The 23750-nt window shown below is 42.7% G+C and overlaps 1 long non-coding RNA gene across 1 annotated transcript; it reads left to right on the top strand.

Moving 5' to 3' along the window:
- Positions 1-624: 624 nt before the first annotated feature.
- On the top strand, positions 625-21463 carry LOC139039894 (uncharacterized). The gene is made up of 5 exons (XR_011493186.1): positions 625-4033; positions 5418-5537; positions 12921-13076; positions 13443-13609; positions 15107-21463. It is a non-coding gene; the product is annotated as an uncharacterized lncRNA (long non-coding RNA).
- Positions 21464-23750: the final 2287 nt, after the last annotated feature.

Below are 23750 nucleotides of genomic sequence, written 5' to 3'. Positions count from 1 at the left end.
CAGTGATCCAGGGGTTCCTTTGATTCTGATTGGCTGCCAGCCGCCAGCCACCCCTCAGCTTTGCGGGAACCGTCAGCTCTGCTTGCAATGGGTTACGAACCACAACTATCAAGGACTTGAAAGAAAACAAAACCTTGGGGCAGGCAGGGTCTTGGTTTGGTATATGTTTTGTTGTCTGTTATTTTTAATTCCAAATTAATAACACGGAGCAAGCCCACAGTTAAATAGCACATCTGCCTGGGGTTTGGGTAGGGATTCACAATATGTTTTTATTCATTATTGCTTTAATTATGGCTCAGAATTCTTTTGAATCGCTCCCAAGTAACAGGTGGTTTTCTGACCATGATAAATGCTCAGTGCTGCTGAGGATAAGGCAGTTAGGCATTGTTTTCCTAGCTGTGGTTACACCTAGGCCCCAGGCAGCTTCTGAATTAGCAGCCTGCAACAGATTGGAATTCCTGGGGGACTCATTTAACCCTTAGTTCTCCCAAACCTGTTTTCAATGCACCGTTGGGAGGGGGCTCCCATTACACCCAGTCGCGAGGCAGACGTACTTTTTGTATCCAGGGAGGTCGCGGGAGGGTTCAGGTAGGTCAAAAAGTTAATATGTCAATGTTCTGAAGGGTGATGGGAGTAAGAGCTTGGTGTGATATTAAAGATGATTTGAATTTAGATTTTTTTTTTAGAATAAAAGCATTCTTTTATATATCTGCAATAGATGATAACAATTAAATAAGTCACACATGAATCATAGAAATTAGAGTGAGGGCTAAGACCTATTAGATCATCCAGGCAATTCCCCAGCTCACACAGAATTATTCCCCACAGTATTTTCAGGAGGGCTTTGTACAGGCTCTTTTGAAAGACTGGAGCAATTGGGACCTTCAATTATTTCCTCGGGGAGGTGCTTTCCCTTATAAAAGGCCACACTGTTTTTCCCCTTAACCTGATAGTCAAGCTAAAGAAAACGTCTATAGGTTACATGCAAAATCATTTACACAATGAAATGGATTGGAGGTAGAAATTATACCTGCAGTTCTCCCAGAAAACTATGCATATACTTGGCATTCATCCGTGCACTCTCGTCTCTGGTTTTTATGCTTGAATTTGCATAGTCCTTGGAGGAGATAGGACTGAAATACCCTTTGGAAGCCTCTCTGTTTCCAATATCACTATCACAAACTGCTCAGAGGGAACACTGAACCCCTTAATTTGAAAGGAGGGGGAAAAGATGTTTTGAATGAATTCTGTTCCGACTATCCCTGTTTCCAGGGCATAGAAGACTCAGTCATCCAGGAAATAGCAACTGCTTAGAATTCCTCTCTCTTTGGAACAAACTGGTATTGTCTTTCCAGGGTTGTTTGTGTTGGAGAGGCTGCCGATTGCGTGCACAGAGGCCCCAGGGCTCCGGGGCAGACGCTCCCGCTCCAGATTCTCAGTAATCCCGGGCACGGAGCTCCGATCCAGCGCCAGCGGGGCGCACACACACAGCTTCCGGCTGAGTTACCATGGTTTGTCCCAGTGCCCTTAAAGGGCAGTTTTCAGTCTAAGAGGCGAGACTGTGTTTGAAGAGTTTTAGATGCTAAAAAGGATGAATTGCATAGATTTCCAGAACTCAGGAATCCTGTGATGTGAACACCTTCTCCTATCCCATTCTGCTTACCTTTCGTTAGAGTCCAGTCCTAGTCAACGTGCCACTGAGCACAGAAACGGGGACCAAAGAATCAAGCTGCCCCGTGGTTAGGGAGGCAGGCAGCGGTGGAAACAATCTCAAAACACTGAGATAAGGGTCTGAGAGAGGTAAGCAGGAACCCTGGGGACAGGAAACTTCCTGAGGGGGAAGTACAAATGAGACAAGGAATAACAGGCCAAGGGGGAGAGGCAGGTGGAGCAGAAGCAAGGGTGCATGGGAGTGTGAGGGGAGGTGGGAAGGTGTGCCTGTCTGCCATCTCAACCTCGACAGTCTCTGAAAGGGACTTGCTGCCCTCCTTTACAGATGAGGACACCATGGTTCAAAGAAGCCAGGTGCCTTGTCCAAGGTCACGCGGCCCAGTGGCAGGGCTAGGATTTTGATCCGCTGACCATGATGTCTCAGGAAGTCAAGGCAGCTGGATTACAAATTCAAAGTGGGCATATCTGTGGCCTCCTGGAGTGAGCAGGTGGCTGTAGGAGCTGCAGAGCTCTGGGGAGCTCCAAAGGTGGCCAGAACATTTTGGTATCCACCTTAAAAGGAGAGAGGCAGGGACCTCTGTGCCTCAGTTTACAGGAGACAAGAAATAGGTTCCTGCAGCTCTTATAATTAGTCAGGATGACTCATGTCGAAGCAAAACCAAGTGCCTCCTGCAGACTGACCATCCTGACCAGCACTGAGTCAGCTGGCCTGGTGGCAGCCACACTGGGCCTGTGGCTGTGGCCAAAGCAAATGCATAGCTTTGTGGTCATGGCCTTCTAACAGGCATGTGATATATGGGGAAGCTGTGGGGAACCATCCCTGTCTCAGAATTGGGGGAAGGGAGGAGAAAGACAGAGGCAGCAGCAGCAGCAGCAGAGGCGGGCATTGGTGTGTGTGTTTCATCAAGTGTGGGCACTACTTCCGCTAGAATGACCCTCCCAGCCTCTTTCCTCATGCCTTCCTCGTGCCTTCCTTAGCTCAGGTGTGGGGGTGTTTTGATCTGATTGGCGAGGTTGTGAGAAGCAAGCGTGGCATCTTAGCTTTTCTCCTCTCTCAAAAATTTGTTAGCCCACATATAACGTGGTTCCACCCTCTCCCTGCTCCAGGGGCTGAGAGACTGGGCTGCTTGCTGTCTGCTTGTTGTAGGTTGGAGAGTACAAGGCGGTGGTTTGGGTTGTCTTCAGGTCTAGACTTGGTCTTCTGGTAGGAAGACCCATCTTTGGCCATTTCTAGACTATGGGATCCAATTCAGATGTACTAGTAATAAAGTTGCTGTTTTGAACAACTGTGTCTACTTTTTGATTCTGAACTCAGAGATGGAGGAAAGAGTTGTGATTATCATTGTGAAAATGCTAACACTACAGGATTTAATATTAGCCTTTGAGACAGATCCAGTGAGGATTAGGGTTGGCGTCCAGGGGGAATTGCTTACTGAGAATAAGACAGACACATGAGATTGTAAGCTAAAAACCAGGACAAGCTCAGTAGCTAACAGTAAGATTTAGGTTAAATAAATTATGGCATGTCAACACAATAAAACATCATAACATCATTAAAAATGATGATATGTATATCTAGATTGTCATAAGGTATTCACACTCTCTTAGAGGCCAAAGCAGATAATAAGACAGTATAATTGCATTTTTGGTTAAAACGTGCATGCATAAGAAAAAATATGGAAAAATATAACAGAATATTAATAGGTCATCTCTGGAAGGATTAAGTGTAATTCTTTTCTTTTTTCTAATTTACTATGTTAACTTTTTCCTGAAAGGAATATGGATTTCTTGAGTGATTAAAGAAAGTGGGAGATTGCAAATATCTTGTCATACAAAAGAGAGCGTGTAGCAGAAGGAAATAGCATCGGGTCTAGAGTCAGAAAGATCTCGTTTTGAGTCTCAGTTTTGCTCCTACTAGCGAGGTGGCCTTGACACTTGTATCTTTTGTTTCTTAGTCCCACTGTTGGGGGCTCACAGCAATGCATAGCAAGACAGGCTGTCATCTGGCGGGTCCCCGAAGGTCCACAGGTGCTGATGTGTGAACAGGGCTTGGTCCCCACAGCTTTGCAGGCTCAAAGTCTTGATTTTGTTATCACCCAAGAGTGGGTCAGTCATTGAGTTATACTAACAAACTTCATATATGACTCCTGTATAAATTAAACTTCATTTTTGTTTTACTTGATAGTGGGATAGAGTGAGGAGGCAAAAGGCAAGAGTCTTGAGTTCTCCATCCAGTGCCTTCTTTCCGTGTAGGCAACTACATGGGAAGCCAAACTGCAACAAAAACCTCACACATACGAATGATAAAAAATTTAAACAAGAGTAAACAACAACAACAATAACAACAACGAAACCTTGCTGGGTAAGCATGGGATCTTTTGAGCACTCAACAAATGATTCTGATCACCTAAGATGTACTAGGCTTTGAGCTAGATGCTACAGATGTAGTGGTGACCAAATTGGCCTTTCCTTGGTGAATATCATGTTAGGATATTAATGACTGTGTAGGTTAGTGGCTGTGAGCTTTGGAGTCAGATGGTCCAATACTCCAGCTCTTCCACTTCCTCACTGTGTGGCCTTGGGAAAGTCGTTTAACCTCTCTGAACCTCATATTTTTCACCTCTGAATTGGAGATAGCCCACCTAACTCATAATCTTGTTTTGAGTATTAAATTAGGTAATGCTTATAAAGTGCTAAGCACAATGTCTGGCACGTAGACGTGCTCAATAAATGGTGCTGTAACAACTACTGATACACTATTTCACCTCCACACACCCATTTTGCAAAAAGTCCTACCAAGACTTGCTAACCCTGGGTTTCGTCAAGCTAACCTCATAAGTTGGTACTTAGATGGATATACCTGGCTTTCGTTTCCTTGACTTTTTTCCTCTTAAACGACCACTGATATTTCTGATTATTACATTGTTTCTTTTAAATATGCTAATTCCATCAATTATGCCAGGGGTTGGCAAACTCTTTCTGTAAAGAGACCGATAGCAAATATTTGGGGCAGAAAGAAAAAGGAGCAGAAGCAGCAGTAGAAGGTGGGGCGTTGGGGCATGTGTATCAGATGTGGGTAATGGGGACCTTTGTTGCCACATGGGCACTATTTCTTCTGAAATAATAGTTCCAGCCTCTTTCCTTGCATCCTACTCATCCCTCCCTACCCTGTTATCTCTGTTGCAACTACTGAACTCTGCCATTATGAGGCAAAACAGCCTTAAACTGTATGTATATGAATAAACATTCATTTACGGTATGTAAATGAATAAACATGGCTGACTTCCAATAAAATTTTATGGATACCAAATTTGAGTTTCATGTAATTTTTGCTTATCGCAAAATATTTTCCTTTCTTTCCTTTTTTCAACCATTAAAAAATGTGGAAATCAATCAGGCATAGGCTGGATTTGGCCTGCAGGCTGTAGTTTGCTGACCCTTGATTTAGGCAACAGGTTGCCTCTAATTGGAAAACTTCTTAGCTCATTGATCTTATCCATTATGTCGATTTTACAATGTTATTATTAGGTACAAACTTATTTCCAAGTTTGTAGGGCTTATCTCATTGTGGCTGTCCCCTTCTCCATGCCCCCTTCCCACCATGTAATGGCCACACGTGTCTTGTAGGTCACATATACCTTATTTGTAAGGGTTGAATGACATAATATGCAAAAAGAGACGTGCAAATGCCTAGTCATGTGAGTACTCAGTAAACGTTCCTTTCTCGATTTCCCTTTTTCCCTAAGGCTGTGCTTGGAACCTGCCATCAATAAGACTGAGGTCTGACCTTAGTGGAAATGCGGGTGCTGCCCTGACTTTCGATTTGAGATAAGAAGGGCACGTCCTTTACTCCATAGTCCAAACTGGTGAGTAATCCCTTGTGGTTATGATGAGTGATAGGGAGAGAAAAGCTATGATAGTGCACTATGGAAATAATACCACCAGATTCCCCCGGAAAATACGTAGATTGTGCCCACTAGAGCCGAAGACCACATCTAGAGTGTGCCCTCTCCTCTACCAACTCACTTTACATAGGAGCTGTGTAACCCTGTTCTTGCCTCAAATACACATTGAGCATGTATCTGGCTCTTCATCGTATCTTGAGAAATAGATTCAGCTCTACAAAATACTTATGAGAGGTGTATGTTATACTGAAGATACTGTAGGAATTGAGGAAGAATAATTCAAAATATATTCTACACTACAAAACCATAATAAAATATCCTATTAAACATTTCTTTTGACTTCCACAAAGTATGTCTTTTTTTTTTTCTTGCCAGCTGTCTTGTCTTCCTTTCTACTCTTGCCTCAAAATCTTCTCTATTTTCATGAGCAATTCAGCTCAGCATTTCTCTTTCTATTCCAGAGCATCCTTTTAGGATCATTTTGTTCTTCTAGATATTTGTCCTCTCGATGTTCCTCTAATAAGAGTCTGTTAATGGTAAACTGTCTTGGTTTTTGTTTTGTCAAGTGTTTTTATTTTCTTATCATTATTGAATGATAATATTTCTGAAAGCGTAGTTCTAGATTGACAGTTATTCTTTTTCAGCTTTTGAGGATGTGATTCCACTGTCTTTGGCTTCATTGTTTCTGTTGGAAGACTGCTGTCAGACCACGGTCATTGTGCAGTAGGTGATCTGTCTTTTCTTTCTTGTTACTTTCAAGATTTTCTCTTTGGCTTTGGTGTTTTATGGTTTTACATGGTGTACCTACTGTGTGATCATTTTTTTAAAAATTTACCCTGCCTGGGATACATTTCCTGTCTCTGAGGATTCATGTCTCTCTTTAGTTCTGGCATTTTCTTGGCTATTATCTCTTCAAACAGGATCTCTCGCTCATTCTTTCCATTCTCTCTTGTGTAACTCTGTTTGGATGTATGTTAGAACTCATTCTTTCCTCCCTTTCTCATTCTGTTTTCTGTTTTCTTATCTTTTTGCGGTGTCTTCTGAGTGTTTTCTTCAGATCTGTCTTCAGTTCACTAATCCTCTCTTCACCTATGTTTATTTTGCTGTTTCACCTATCCATTAGTATATATATCCACACATATACATATATTTTAATATATATGTATGTCTTTAATTACATATAGTTTTATTTTTATTTCTGTAAGTTCTGTTTGGTTGTTTGTCAAATCTGTTTGGTGACTTTTGGTAATCCCTTTTTCCTTGTTCATTTTCCTATCTTTTATGTCTTTCAACATTTCGTATATAGTTAGTTTATATTCTATATCTGCTAACTCTAATATTTAAATTCTAGGGGGTTTAAATCATGCTTGTTGTTTCTGTTAGCGCTCACTTACGGTGGTTGGTTACTTTGTGGTTTGGTAAATTTTTTGTCTTTTTATAAACATATTTAATTGAAATCAAACTGTGGGAATCCTCATGTGAGTGGGAAGAAGGCTTTGCTCTGGAGAGGATTTGCCTTTCCCTTTCCCAGGCACACAGATGTTACCAAACTGGGATCACTTTAATTTATTTTCATTGAAGTTTTCAAGATTAGGTGGGTAGTGAAAATTGGAACCTGAGCCTCATGTGACAGCAGGCCCATAGTTACAGAGTCCCAGGGGAGACCATCATTATTACTTTTTATTTTTATTATTCTTACTATTAGTAGTAATATTTTCCACCAGAAGCTGTGGCAGAAATAGACTTCCCTCTGACTTGTTTTGTCAGCAGGTGTGTTTTTCTAGTCTACCTTTTCCTGGAGAGTGAGCCCCTTTGAAGGCTCAAGCTTTAAGTGAGTCTCTGGCCCCCCCTTCTACTTTGTATAGTCCTGAAGATCTCATTTCCTGGCACAACTATTAAGGGTTTTCTTAAAGAATCAGATAGTAAATATTTCAGGCTTGCAGGCCATATGGTCTCCGTTACAACTAGTTAACTCTGCTATTGCAGCACAAAAGCAGCCATAGGCAATACATAAATAAGTGGGTGTGGCTGTATGCCAATAAAACTTTATTTACAAAACAAGTGGTTGGCCCGTGTGCTGTAGTTTGCCAATTCCTGCTCCAGAATCCTGGTATTGGCATTTGTTTCCTGAACAGCTCCAGCTCCTGAATTTTCTTACTTTTTAGCTCATGACTTATTTTGTTTTATTTTATTTTATGTTTCTGGGAGTTTCCCTTATTATCTTGAGAGTTAATCAATTCATTTAATATTGCAATTTATACAGCATCACAATTTTTTTTTGCAATGGAGGAATTTTCAAAATATCTAGTCTTCTGTATTTCTAATAGCAAAACCCAACAATTTATCTCCCTGCTTTAGCTTACATACCCTTTCAGCTAAATAAAACCTGGCTAGTTAGCTAAATGACAGCCATCTATTTTTCCTTAAGTATCACCCCTAGTCCTTTAGCATCTTGTTGCACTGATTTACACATCCTCTTCCATTAGAGAGCTTATAGCCTCAAGTTAGCAAGAGTTCAGAAGAAATATCCTAAGATGCTGACCTCTCTTCTCTCATGTCAGAGGAGGGAGTAGAAAAGATTGAGGCGTTCTATCTGAACATGGGCTTCTAGAAGCTCCTTCAGCTGTGTTTATGGAGCCTCTTCTACATGCCTCTCGCTGCTCTTGGGGCTGAAGTCTGCAGGTGGAAAAGACAGAAAAAACCCTGCTCTCTTGGACCTGGCATTTTAATGGGGAGGCACAGAAAGTAAACTAGTCAATAAAACCAGGAAATATTAGGAAATGAGAGTGCTATGTTGAAAATAAAAGAAGTTGTTTTAATAGAGAGCGACTGGGAGGTTGTTTTTGTTTGTTTCGATTGGATGGTAGGGGAGGGGTGCTAGGTGAGGAGGCGACATGTAAACCCGACTTGAACGATATAAAGGGACAAGCTCTGGAAAGATCTGAGGTGGGGAGGGGAGGGGAGCATCAAAAACAGAGAACTTGTCACAAAATGTTGTGCAAATCACTGCAGAGTCTATAAAATAGAAGTATTTTTGATATTTTCTGGGGTCAGAGAGAATACTAGTGTGGTTGAGATATAGTAATAGCAAAATCAAAACAAAAAAGTCTCAAAGAATCTGAGAAACAGTGTGCCCAATCTAGGCGTATGATGAAAAGGAACCCTGGGATGACAGCTGAGCAGCCGTCTTAGAAAACAGTTGGTCCAAATTAGCACAGGAAAGCAGAGGGCCCAAAAGAGAATGTCCTTAATAAGAAAGGGAGTTCCATTTACACACATTATATGATGAAGAACCTGCAAGATTTTCAAGATAAGATGAGTGTATATGTCTTCTGTTAATCAGAAAAAACAAAAAGCATTAGAAATTATGAGAAAAATAAAAATTTTAATGAATAGTTCAAATATGAAGTAAGCTGAAATATGGCATGATTTAGAGCAGCTGATGTAATTTAAGAAAAGAGAACACATTTGATCTTTTTTATTTTTTTAAAAAGATTTTAGTTTTCCTTCTTTTCCCCGAAGCCCCTCAGTACATAGTTGTATATTTTAGTTGTGGGTCCTTCTAGTTGTGGCATGTGGGATGCTGCCTCAGCATGGCTTGATGAGCAGTGCTAGATCCATGCCCAGGATCTGAACCAGTGAAACCCTGGGCGGCTGAAGGAAAGTGCACGAACTTAACTTGGCCACGGGGCTGGCCCCCAGGATGCATTTGAGCTTGATGTGTGAACACTCTCCTTTGGTGGTGTGAGTTTAGTGACATTCGGTGCAACTGCTGCACTGACTTCTGTGAGTATAGTCACATTACTCAGTGCTGCAGTGGATGATATTTATGCAAAACAGTATTATTATAGATGTTGTTTTAGGGTTTACAGTTTTAGATTCAGCTTCCATTGACAAAGTTCGAAAGATCCAAATGTAGTTCAGGACAAAAGGTAAATGCTATAAACCTTGATGCCATAGAAGCATGCACACCAGCTGAAGAAGGCTGAGAGGACCATGTCCTCTGGGTATACTCGTTTCTTTGCCTTATGTAGTGCATCTTAGGGGTGAGGGTTTGAGGGAGAATTTAAATTTTAAATTCTTTGGTATGCTTTAAAACTTTTAAAACTCCCTGCCTGTATTATTTTTATAACCTCACTTTAGAGAGAATTATCCTTCAGGATATTTATGGAACATTTCCTACAGTCCATATGCTGTAAGAACAAATGGAGAACAAGATATAAAAAAAAGTCCCTGTCCACACGTAGCTTATAGTCCAAAAGGGGAGAATGTGTCTTTCTACAAGTATTACAGACCCATGTTCAAGAAATGGAGTATTAGTAACAACTCAGTCATGCTCAGCAGCTTCCAAGGTTCCACTGCTGTGTATATGTTGATGACCCTAAACCTCTATCTTCAGACCAGATCTTGTTCCTCAGCTTGAGATCTGCATGTCTAAGTGCCTAATGAGCATCTCTAACCCTGATCTTCTTCCACATCCTCTGACGCAGCTCCATCAGAAAACATCTTCCTCCCTCTTCTGCAGTCCTCTCTTTCTCCCACCCACACACCACCCCGCGTCCAAGCTGCTGATTCTGCCTCCTGTGTAGAACTCAACCCTTTGCATTGGTTCTGTGCTCACTGCTCCTTCTCAGTCCTGGCTGTTATTGCTCACTTGGGTTATTCCAACACGCCCTTCACTGCTCTGCAATCCATTTTCCACACTGCAGCTGGAGCAACATTACAAACAAACAAATCTGATCATCCCGTGAATCTGCCTAAAGTCCTTCAATGACTTCTGATGGCTCTTAGAAAAAAATTCAAATTCTTCAGTATGGCCTCTTTTTCTCTCTCAGGTATGTGTGCACGTATGTGCATGTGTGTGCACACACACACATGCCTACACATATGTCACTCTTTCCAGAATGTTCTCCCCCTCACCCAGCTCTCTTCTACCAGGGTCTTCCCACTCAGCTGCTTGTGTTGTTGGTAGGGCACAGGCCCCACACTTGGCCTTGAGGCTTTGTTTGTTTTGGTGTCCCTTTGGCGGCGGAGCCATTAGAGAATGCAGGCTCTGGGGTTCCACCCCTTGGTTCAAATCTCGGTTCTACCACTTCCTGGGGCAGGTTACTTAACTTCTCTTAAGCTGTGTGAGCATCTGTAAAACGGAGATTACAGTGAACTTACCTCACAGGTTGTTACAAGACCTGTGACATGCCCCACAGTGCATCTTCGCTACCGCTGTGCTTTTATTGTGACTCTCATGCTCTGGTCTCAGGTTCCTGAGGCTCTTAGAGAGTGTTCCTTGAGATGCTCTCGGTTTCATGGCTCCCACGTTTCCCCTCCATGCACGCATCCCCCTTTATTGTAATCATTCGTAGATTACTGCTCGTGTGGAGTTGTAATTGTCTACTGGTGTGTGAGCTCCAACCTCCTCTTTCCTAGAATAGTCCTCGTGCTCAGTATAGTGCTCGTCCATGGGAAAGCTCAGTAAAAAAGGAATAAATGAGGAATGGGTGAGATAGATGCAGAAGTCAGTTAGTCTGACTGGAGCCTGGAAAGAACTTTCTGACCTTGAAAATCGTGGGATCCTGTAACACCTGAGCAGGATAGGTTTACATCTAGAAATGCATTCTATCATTCGGTAGTTTAGAAGAGCTTACAAAAATGTATTTTTGTTTTTTAAAAATTGCTTGTTTTCCAGCCATGTGTCTAACTTAGAGATTTATTAGGAGATGTGTCTAAACGTCCAAATGATGGAACCACCCCTGCCGGCTGAGTGGAGAGAGGTTTAGAGCTGGGCTTACAGAGTATACACAACCCTCCGTCCACAGCGTCTTTCTGCCTTAGGAAGGTCCTCTTTTAAGGGACAGTGTTATTTATTCATCTATGCCCCCATGCAAACCTGTCATGGGACCAGCCAGCGATCCTCCCTTGAGAATGGTTGCTCTGACCTCAGGCTGGTGGACCAGTGTCTGACGTGGGTGTGACACAAACTCATGCAGCAGTTGGGCTCCTTTAAGAGCATGGACAAGCTCCAGGAGTCCTGTGGCTCCCAGCCCTCCGTGGCCAGCAGCAGAGCCCAGCTGTCGGGAGGCCCCACAGGGACCTCACTGTGTTTACATGGATGGTCATATGGTAACCTCTCCCAGCTCCTCGGCAGGCTGCGCCGTTACCTCATCTGCAGTCTGATGACCTCATCCACGTAAAATGTGGCAAGTGCGACACAGGAGCTGAACGGGCCCAGCCTCTCACTGGGAGCCTGGGAGAAGCTGTCCTCCACATCGGCTCAGGAAATCAGCCGGAGAGCTGTCCACTTAGTAATTACTCCCAGCCAGGCGCCGATTCATAAGTCAAGGGGATGTCTTCCAGGGGGTGGGACTGAGAGGTGTGTGTGCAGAAATGTGTGTGCCCACACCTGGGAGTTGCTTATGTCAGGGGATTTGTGTCTCCTCCAAGAAGGACCACTGACCCCGGGCTAGGCAGAGCCACCATCCCCCCTCCTCCCAGCCACTTAGGCACTTTGAAGATGTTGATGCGCAAACAGGATGAGAAATACACCACAAAAGCAGAGAAAGGCACGTGTTCTCTTAACTTGGGGGTGGAAGCATCACGAGATATGTTGTTTTTTTTATTGTTTATCACTTTCTTTGAATTATATTTGCTCTCCTTCTCCAAAAAATATTGCATGTGATGACTAGGAATATAAAATAAATTACCTTTGCCATAGGCTGCTGGGTTTATTAGCCCCTTTCAAGCTCTTCACAATGTAAAGGACAGGCTGACCTAGAGTGATCTCCTTCTAGTCGGCTCCCTCTCCTCTCCCGGTAACTGGAGCTCTGCTATTTGTGCATTTAACAGCTTAACCCTTTGAGTGACTCCAGGCTCTGTATTCTGTCTGGGATTTTTTGGGGAGGTTGTCTAGCTTTGGGATGGCATTTTATATTTTAAGGCAGCTGATTTATGTTATTCATAGCATGTATGTATTTAAAAAAATGAAACTGAGATGAAAAACAAGGCTAGGAAACAAAAATAGAAAAAACAACAGAAAAGTTAAACAGCTTCAGAGGTCAAGAATTTATTTGGACAAAGAAAGTCTTGTTGGGGGGGTACTCATTTTAAGGGGCAAATGTTAATAAACGTACCGTCACCCCCTGACTGCGTGGAGATCAATGATCGATGTAGGGCCCATTGCTCTTTTCCTTTAAATCCCTGACAAAATCTGTTATTAAAAGTGGGATCTAAGTCTTCCAGGGAGGGAGGCAAACGTTTGTCTATAATGAGCAAGAGAGCAGAGGTCATTATTTCGATGAGGTGTTTGCTGTTTACTCCCAGTTATGCTCTGGACGTATTCTTTCTTATTAGCAAGCCTGGAGCAGCGCTGGAGAGCGTTCAAATAACTTCCCCTAAAATCTGGACTCCAGGACACTCCGGCACACAGATGAATGCCCCCGTGGGCAAACTGCCTCCCCAGCCTGTCCAGAGTCACCTAGGCTGCGGCAAACGGTTTTTCAGAGCCAGGTAAGCATTACGGAGAACTGGAGGCTGTATATTTAAACAATTATGGGCCTGTGTGTCTCAGCCTCCTGCTGCACAGTCCCGAGCAAGATGGTGTAATATGTGCATTTTACATATCAATGGCAGAGGAGGCTGTTTCCAGATGGCTGTACCTATTTCAAAGCCACCTTTTTATGCAGAAGGAAGACTGTGTGACCTCCCTCCAAGTAAATGTGTTTTGTAAGCCCTGGGAATGAATGCTTAAAAAATGGTCCTGGGCTATATTTCATGTCCAGTGCAACGTGTTGTGTGTGCACAGCTGTTCGGGGCTGGCATGTGGTAGCATATTAAAAGGAAGATTACCATTTCCCATTTTTTCCCCTTCTGAAGGCTTGATATGCATATATGAAACTTGTGAAAAAAATTGGCATAATGAGACAAGGAAGCTGGGTCTCAAGGCACTGGGCGGTGCACATCTGGAGTTTGCAGTATTCTGGAGATAGTTACTTATTCCCAGGAGCCGCCGCCGGAGTGGGAATGGGAGCCCTGTATCCATGGTGAGCTTCCCTATCGCACTGTGCCAGGTGTGAGCCTGTGTGTTATTTCTTGGAAAGGCTGTCCTCTGAGGGGGTGGGGAGAGGAGAGGACAAGAGAGGAGAGGAGGAGAAAAACAGAAGGGAGGTAATTAGGCGCCACCTTGCCCAATGGAGCCAGCTCAGGCGTCGGAAATCAGGAGTGGGTATTGGAAGGGCGCTGGCGGAGTCAGATGGCGCGCGCAGAGCCTTCTCAGAGCCTGCCAGCTCCACGCTTGTTTCTATGGGGACAAGACTGGGGAAGGAAGCCCTGGGGTCAGAAAAGATGTACAGATAACAATACCAAGCAGGATGGGCCTGGGAAGGGCTTGCTACTTGCCTCCTTTGCAGTGTGATGTTGGTCTTGACCTGACAACCTGAATTCATGCTGTTTTTTTCCCTAGATAAGAAATCAGAAGTGTTTCAAATCTCACAGGCTGTTATCTGAAAAAAAGCTTCATAGGGTAGCATTTTTACTGGCTAGCCAATTGGCTGATCCTTATATTCCTATTTAATGGGTAGAGAAAGTGAGGAGTTAGGAGCTGGATGGACCTGCCTTACCGTAAGAGGGAAGCCAGGAGTGAGTCTGGGAAGCTTTCCCAGGAAGAGAGTTTGTTAGAGTTTCATAGATTCATGGGATTCATGGTTGTTTTTTTTCCCCCTGAGCTGCAAGACTGTGAGGTTCCAGATGCTCTGTGTAAAACAATGCCCCACAGGGGAAAGGCAGGGAGGGGCAGTGTGAGGTCCAGCTTGAGGCCACCCTAAAAAAGGGCTATAAACAGCAGCTGCTTCCACCGTGAGTGCCAAGTGCTGCCTATTGGTTTAGGTCTCCTAACTCCTTGTTTCTTTCTCTTAAACCAGATGTGACCAACAGGAGTTTGTCAATTCATAGGTGGACCCAGATGGTGGGAATCAGGGAAAGGAAGCCGAGGGGCACATGGGGCTTGGGGCCCAGGAAGGATAAGGTTGTCTGCCCTTTCTCGGGTGCTTGGTCTTCCTCCATCTCCACATCTGATCTGCTGTCCCACAGCCCAGCTCTCTAGATTCGGCAGCCGAGGCAAAGTGGGAAAAGGGCCTGACATGTCAGATCTTCCATCTCAAATGTGGGCATGTGGAAGGCAGGACACACTTGAGGAGGCTTGATGCTGGCAGAGGAGTACTCAGAGGAGCCACCGTGAGGTAGCCCCCAGATGGAGGGCAGGAGGAGGGAAAACAAGAGACCTCCCTGCCGCTGGGACCACGCAGACCCTGGGTGATGAAACACGAGGATGCGGGCAGGAAAAGACAGAGACATTTCACTTAGTGGCACCTGGTGAAGGGGTTCATCAATTCCCCACTTGGTAGGGAACAGACGTCACCCTCAGAGCCATTTTACTTCTGGCTAATTGTGTGTGTTTACCGTTTAAGAAACTGTGGCTTCAGGTATTCTTAATTAATGCCTTCTTTTTTCTCTTTACCTCTTTCTTTCTTTCCCCCAATTAGAAAACCTTTTGAGATATGCATCAAAAAAGCTGTCTGAAATAAGTTGGACCCTAACTAGTTCAGCCAAGAGTCAGCCACACAGAATGGGGACAGTGGGTAAGCAGCATCTCTTAAACAGAGCTTATTCCTGTCTCTGCATTAAGGGGATGTGGCCCAGGTATATGCACCCACAAGCAACAGCCTCTGTCTTTTTCTCCTCTCCTTTCCTCTCTTTTTCATAGAGTTGACGAGTATCATTGCAAGACTTACCTTCTGAGATGCTCAACTGTGCTCCCAAAGCTGTTTCTGTCACATTGTATTTGATAGCTATTTCTGAATTACACAGAAGTGAATTGTCATGTACAGCTGGTAGAAGTGAGATGGGTGTAGCCATTCTGGAGAGCAATTCAAAAATTCTTAGCCAAATTATATATTTTTATATTCCATGACATGGCCGAACCCAATATATGCCAGAGAAACTCTTGCACACATCCATCTGGAATCAAACGTGTAAGGATGCTCCTCACAGCATTGTTCTGAGTCCCAGGGATTTGGAGGCAACATAGGTATCCACCATTTGGGGAGTGGGTAGATGAAACATGATAGAAGCTTATGGTGGAATACTGTGCAGCAATTGAAGCAACAGATGGGCACAGTTCTTTAGAAAGAGTGTTAAATGAAAAGTAAGAAATAGAACAAGATCTATAGCAGGACACCATTTTAATAAAGTTAAAAAAAGCATACACATATAAACAGCACTCTATTTCTAAGATATGTACATTTCCAAGGGCAAATTCCTAATACATTAGATGAGTGTCTATTGGGAGGGGAGAAAGGAAGGAGACAGGTCATGGGGATCAAGGATAAAGGGAAAAAATTCAAATAACATTAAAGAATGGAGACCAAGTATAATATTGTGCCACAAAATGAAAGAACAATGAACTCAGCTCTGCACCTGAATTCTTATGTATAAAAATTCTCTCTCATTGATCTACCTACCTATAAAATACCATAGTTTCTGTGATAAGAGGTACAACAGAAATGCATAAGTACATATATAATATCACCATCAACAATCAGTCATCAAATACTCTTTAAACCTGTACTATGGGTTTACTTCTGTGCCAGGTATGATGGGACATGCGGAAGCATACCGTATTGTCCTTGTTCTTATCATGCAAGTTGGAAATTATATGTGAAATAATGCGCAATTTAGAACAGCTCATAATTAAGGCCCAAACTGTGTGAGACATAGATGCATGAGATTAAAAAACAAAACAAAACGGTAGTTGGTGAGGACAGGAGTAAACAGGGAAAATTTAAGGGACAAGGAAGCTATGCAACAGCCATGAAGGATGGTGGTTCTTAGGTTGGAGGAGGGGAGGAGGTCTCGGGGCTGCCGATGGCACCACGAGTGGAGTCATCAGACCCCGAAGAATGGGGCAGGTTGAGGTGTTGAGAAAGTGGGATGCAGTGCACACTCACCCTGTCGCCTGTGCGCGTTCATCTCCTGAGAGCTGCACGTCCCCTCCTCCAGCTCATCCATCCCTCGGGATCCGCGAGAAGCCATTTTCTATCACCTCTTCAGAGCCCCTCCTGCGCCTGCTCAGGGCGGGGGCCCTTGAGAGTGGGATTTGGGACTTGGCCAGGACGATGCATCTGTCACCATCACATTCCCTTTCACTTGATTTTCCCTCTTACTCTTGCGCTGCCTCCCAGCTTCGCTTCCTTCCACAGGACAATGGAAGGGCCACATTTTAAAGTGACAAGCCTACATTGGCAACATTACATAGAAAATTCTCGCTCCATACACCGATGCACAGACTTTCCAGTGATCATTTTTCAGAATCTTTCTAAAAATCAAAATCATACGTGCATGAGTTTAAAGAGTCAACCAATACTGTGAGGTTTGTTAAGAAAAACAGGAGACGCAAGTCCCGTTTCCCTCCATTTCTCCTTAGTCAGGGGCACTTGGGGCGATGTTGATAGATTCCTTTTGTATTTACCGCTGTGTTTGTATTGAATAGGATTATATCGCTACTTTTTAATTTTTCAGTTTCAGGCACTTAGGATTCAGCTTTCTTTCCTCTTCCTTCCTTATCATGATGAACATTTCCCATCCCCATTTTCCCAACGGAGTTCATATTATAATTTTGATTAAATGAATATTGAGAGTATGTTATTCCAAGCTGAGCCATGTAGCAACTATGATTATTTTTCCTTTTCCAAATAACTTTTTGATCTCTCAGCATCTTAGCTGTCCAGTACAATAGCCACTAGGCACATGTGGCTGCATACTTGAAATGTGGCTAGTGTGACTAAGGAATTAATTTTTAAATATTATTGAATTTTAATTATTTTACACGTAAGTTTAAAAACTGATGGCCTTTGGAAAAAATTTAAGTATGTTTGGAACACCTTTGGTATGTGAGTAACCTTTTCAACTACAAATTTAATGAAAACTGAATCCAGGTAAAATCAAACATTTATGAGAAATTTTAGGGTGCAAGTTGAGATGGGCTGTACATGCAAATACATACTGGATCTCAAAGAGGACGAAAAAGGAATATAAAATATCTCATTAATAATTCTATATTAATTTCTGTTGAAATAATGTTTTAGATATATTGGGTTAAATAAAATATATTATTGATATTAATTAAGTAATTTCAGCTCTTTCTTTTTAAAATGTGATTCCTAATAAATTTAAAATTACATATGGGGTTCGCACTGTGTTTCTACTGGAGAGCACTGCTCTGGATAATAGTTGTTTTGTTTGTTTATTTGATTTTCATTACATTTATCAACCTCTAGTTCTCTGCCAGTGTTTTAGATCTCCTCTTGACATGTGCATTCACATCAGACATTCTTGGGAGTCTGTCCTGGAGACCTCTGAGGAGCTCTGGTCTGGACTGGCTGCTGTCATTCTGGGATCTCTAATGTCCCTAGAATTCCCTTTATTGTTCTACTGGGTTGAAATCTTTCCTGGATCTCACATCTTCTTCTTTCATGGTTTCTTTGTTTTATGAAATACACTCTCCCATAATTTCCTAAAAAAAAGTGTGCAGGAGATTAATTTTTCATATGTCTGAAAATTTCTTCATTCTACACACGACCTTGACTCATAGTTTGTCTGGATAGATAAGCCCAAACTGGAGAGATTTTTTCAGAATTTAGAAGGCATTGCACAATTGTCTTTTAGCTCGGTGTTGCTGTTGAGAAGTTCTAAGTCATTAGATTTCTTACCATGTGTATGAGATCTTTCTCTCAATCTCTCTTTCTCTCCTTGCAGAATCTTCTTTTTCTCACCCTTGTTGTGAGGTTGCATGATGATGTGACCTGATATGGGTCATGCCCTTCAATTCTGGGAAATTGCCTTGAGTTACTTTATTGGTGATTTCCTCCTCTCCATTTTCTCTGTTCTTTCTCTTTGGAACTCTTTATTATTTGATGAAACGGATAATTGTTGGTCTGTACTGGTCTTCTAATTTTCTTCTCTTTTATTTTCCATCTCTGTCTTTTGCTCTCCTTTCTAAAAAGTTTCCTCAACTTATCTTCCAGCCTTTCTCCTGAATTATTCACTTATGCTATCATATAATTAATTTCCAAAAGCTCTTTTTTGTTGTTGGACTACTTTTTGTTTTTAATAGCATCCTGTTCTTGTTTTACAGGTGTACTATCTTCTCCTATATCTCCTTCTCCAAGAACAAGAATGATTGTTTTGCTTTTTAGATTTCTTCCCCCTCATAATGTTTCCTCTAAATCCTCTTTCACCTGTATGTTTGGTGTCTCTAGTTCATACTAAAGCCTTCCTCAGATGTCTACTAATCTTGGGTGGTTTGCACATGGTTAGGGAGGGGGACTAAAGGCTGATAGGAGGGTGTGTGCCTGTGAGTGGAGCCCTGCTTAAAGGGAGCTTCTCTGTAGGGTGGCTGTGGGAGCTCCCAAGTGAGTTGTTTTAGGTCTTTTGCTATAGCTAGTCAGAATTCCCGGGGGAGAATCTGCCTGTCTCCTGCCTAGAGGGCAATATCCTGGCTGCCTGGGACCTGAGTTGGGGAAGAGGGCTTGGTATTTCAACATTCAGCAAGTGTACATTCACCAAACACAGCTGCTTCTGTAAGGCACCCCAGGCTGCTGTTGGCTGCCTCTGCTTGTTGTCTATTTCATTTTAACCAACTACCCTCAAACTTTATGGCTTGGAATAATCATGTTATTTTGCTCATGATACTTAGGGTCAAGAATGTGGTAGCTCGGCTGGGTGGTGTATCTCTGATCACATGGCCTCAGCTGGTGCAGCTGGGATGGAGGGTCCACTTCCACGCTGGTTTCTCACTCCTAAGGCATGGCCTCTCTCCATGTCTTTTTCTCTTTCTCCATGGCATCTCACTCTCCAAGGTCTTGGTATGGCTTGGGCTTCTCACTGCATAGTGGTCTCAGGGTGGGCACACCTTTTACATGGCGGTTGAATTCCAATGGGCAGGACGCAAAAGCTGCCAGGTCAGCTATGACCAGCATTGGCCCGGTATCACTTCCAGCACATTCTCTTGGTCAGAAGAGTCACAGAGCTCCCTCCACCCCCTGCCCAGATTCAAGGATATGAAGAAATAGACCCCTCCTCTTGATGGAAGAGGAAGGTCACATTGCATATGAGCATGTGGGTTGAGAGACTGCCATCTTTGGAAATTTTAATCTGCCGCACTGCCCAGGTTAAAGTTGATTAACAAAAAAATTGTAGTAGGCATGATTTTCACCCATAGGAATATTTATCAATTGCTTCCTCTTTATTGCTATTCTACATAATGTCCTTTCAATATTGTTGAAAATCCAAATTAAAGATTGTGTTAAACTTATCCCCTCCTTTTTTGAATGTTTGTTTTATAGATAAACATTTGCTCTGAGTCTTCAAAAAAGGTTTTCTTTCTTTTTGTGTACTAAGTCTTTTCATATGTCCTGTGATTTTTAGTTTGTTTCAATTTGCTTTTTCCTTCGGAAGGAGATCTATGTTTACCCGATTTGGAAACTTGAGATGGTTTTGTCAGCAATTTTCTTGGTTCCTGTTCTTTCAGTGCCAAAGGGGAAATTTTAAGTTTTTATTTATTTGGTAGTTTTATTTTCCTTGCTTAGGGATCTGTTCAGCTGGGAGAAGTTGGGAGCAATTACTGGGAAGGCATTTTTGCCTCAGGAATTCACTGCTTTTTCAAATCATTCCTTTGAAGCCTCTTGTGGCGGAGGTGCTGATGGCGGCCTTCCCCACATCTCTCTGGTTCTGTTTTGAGGGACTGGTGTAGTTGCCAAACTGCTCTCATTTGCCACCCACCAACTGTCCCTCAGTCCTGTTCTCTTCCAGTTCAAGTGTGAGGATTTCCCAGGTCTTTGGGGGGAAATTTCACCACTTTCTTCCCACATGGCCTTTCTTTGTCAGCACTGACTAGTTCTTGTTAGCACTTTGACCATCTATTTTCACCTGCACCAAACCATGCCCACTTCCTCATAGTGTCTAGCCCCTTGATCCTGTTCTTCCTTATTTTACAGAACTGTCATAGACTTTTCTCCCTGCTTAGTATAATTCCATGATGCTTTCAGTGGGCCTTGGGAAGGGAGGGGTATTTAATACGTCAGCTCACATTGCCACCTCTAAGTCTCATTGGTCACTTCTCCTAGGTTTTCATCAGCAGGTTTCCTAAGACGTGCTCCAAAAATTTGCTTGTGCTTGAAAGAGTGAATAATTGCTTTTCCTATGGCTAATAAGAGGTGCAAACATTATCTCTAGCAGTGGGTTCTCAATCCTGGCTGCACATTAGGATCACCTGGGCGGCTTTGACAAAATGCTGATGCTCAGGTTGCACCCATGGAAGTTAGGAGTGATTGGGCATGGGATGGGGCCCAGTCATCAGCTTTCATGAAAGGTCCTTGGGTAGTCCTGGTACTCCGGTGCATGTCCTAAGCCTGTGAGTGCCTGTGGAATAGGGAAAAGGGAGGAAGAGGAAACAGCAGGAGTAGAAAGGAAGACATCCTAGGGTTGAGGAAAAAGTATAGGATTTAGTGCCTGTGTCCAGCTCTACAACTGAAAGTCTGCATAACCTTATATTACCTCTTTGAGGTCCCATTTCACTCTCTGTAGAATAGCAATAGTGATACTGACCTCGTGGCATTGATGCAAGACAAAATTGCCTGTCTTTGAAAGCAACTGTTTGTTATTATTTTTTAAAAAAAGGAAAGAGAGAAAATGTAGTGTTAAGAAAGGGAGAGAAATGACACAAAAAATCCATAAGATTGAGAACAATGGTACCCTTTTGTTGACTGCCTGACCTTGGTATGAATCTAAACCACTTAGTTTTTAATAGTGAGAAACTGCAGGGGACATTCCAGGAGGGAAGTGCAAAGGGCTTAAATTTGGGTCTCAAGTCTTTGAATGCTTCCTTCACTCCAGCAGCCTTCACAACTCCGGTGGCCAGCTCACAGATTTCATCCTCGTTAAATGTTGCTCATATTTCTTACCCATCCTCCCAGAAGACCATCTGTAATATAAACTCAGGATTGATAGGCAGGTGGAGTAAACCGTGAAGAAGCCTTACAATCTTTTTTATAAAGTTTGTGCAAAGACCTCTTGCCTAACCAGAGGCAAAAGGAGTCTTCATCATAAGCACCCATTAACCCCTCTACTTGGCCTTCTTAGGTTGATTCCATAAGTAACATATTCATAGATTTAATCAATGATGTACTCAGTACTGTAGATCTTGTGAGAAAACAAGAATCCTCCTTGTTCTTTCTCTTCCCCTTTGTAGTGAGCTGAATTATGTACCCCCCAAAATATACATTCAAATCCTAACATTTCTGGAGTGTTTTCTCTGACACCAACCAATTCACTTAATTCTTCAACACCAAAACTAGGCATCCAACAATTCCATTCAATTCTGACACTAATTACTCAGAGTTACTGCAGACACCACAATGTACAGTACCATGTACATGTGGTATGGTATATGTACAAGGTATGTTTGACAGGGCACAAGTCAGGCTTCTTTAGTTCAAGCCAAATCAGTTTTGAACCTGAATAGTTACCTCATGTACCACAATCTGTGAAAATCTCTTGTTAACACTTTGCTGATGTTTACTGGTTTATTATAAAGGATAAAATTCAGGAACAGACAGATGGAAGAGATGCATAGAGAAAAATATGGGGCAGGGACACAGAATTCCATGACATCTCTGGGAGCATCACCCTCACAGCACCACGATATTTTCACCAACCTGGAAGTTCTCTGAATCTCATTGTTTTAAGAGTTTTTATGGAATTCAATCTCCATTCCTCCTGCCCAGAGGTTGGAGAAGTGGGGCTGAAGTTTCCAACCCTCTGATCTCTTGTTCTTCCCGGTGACCAGGCCCATCCTGAGGCTATCAAAAGTCCCTGCTTTAAGTCACTTCCTTAGCATAAACTCCAGTGTGATTGAAAGGGGCTCATTATGAACAACAAAAGATATTCCTATCCCTCAGGAAATCCCAGGGTTTTTATGAGCTCTGTGCCAGGATCCAGGAACAAGGACCAAACATACTTTTGTATTATACCATACCTTGGTATCTGTATTCACAGGAATACGACCTTATTTGGAAATAGGGTTTTGCAGATGTAATTAAATTAAGGGTCTTGAGATGAGATTATTATGGATTTAGGGGAGGCCCTAAATCCAGTGACTGCTATCCTTATAAGATACTGGAATGGAGAGATAGACGAATAGACACACAGGGGACAGGGTCATGTGAAAATAGAGGCAGAGATGGAAGTTATGCTACCATGAGACCAGAAGTGACTGGAGCCACCAGAAGCCAGAAGAGGCAAGGAAGGATTCAGAGCTTTCAGAGAGAGCATGGCCCTGCTGACACCTTGAGTTTGGACTTCTGGTCTCTAAAACTATTGGAGGATAAATGTTTGTTGTTTTGAGCCCCCAAGTTTGTAATAATTTGTTATGGCAGCCCTGGGAAACAAATACACCCTTCCCTTCTTTCTTCTCCTTCAGCTTAATTATAATGTTTAAGAAATTATTCCTGTTCTCAAGAGAGATCCACTTATGCTGGAGCAAAGTACATATGTCCCCGCAGAAGTTAAATTACCAAACAGGACCACAAGATGGGGATGCCACAAGCCACCAGGTGGCTGAGTGTGAAGTGGAGAGCGCATGCAATAAGTACAGGGAGGTCAGGGGCTTCTTTGCACTCAGACTCAGTGTTTCTCTTCATCAAACATTCCTTGACCCTGAGAACCAGCTTTCTTTCTTCATGCACTGGAAGATTCTCCTCATTTAGCAACATCACTTTAGTTTCTCAAGTCTGACCCTCTTGCTAGACTCTTTTAGGTCTAAGTTTTTTCCAGATCGTGTTTCCAGCATGTTTTTTATTTTGATGCCTCTTAAAGAGATTTTTAGAATATATGTGACTCAAATATGGCAGACGAATATCACTGAGTTGTTTAATCTCTCATGAGAGACCATGAGAAAGTCAAGACCCACATTGGTAAAATGTCTTTTCATGTTTGATAAAAACATGTACTTTGAAATTTGGATTAATAATTATTTTCTCTGTCTTGTTTCTAAACTAAAATCGGACACTACTGGATGATGTCACCAGGAGTTGGCAGAGTAGAATCTCCCCTCCAGGAATCTCCCCTCCA

The sequence above is a fragment of the Equus asinus genome, chromosome 12, assembly GCF_041296235.1.
Source record: "Equus asinus isolate D_3611 breed Donkey chromosome 12, EquAss-T2T_v2, whole genome shotgun sequence".
Taxonomy (NCBI): domain Eukaryota; kingdom Metazoa; phylum Chordata; class Mammalia; order Perissodactyla; family Equidae; genus Equus; species Equus asinus.
This window is presented reverse-complemented; position numbering and strand designations above follow the sequence as displayed.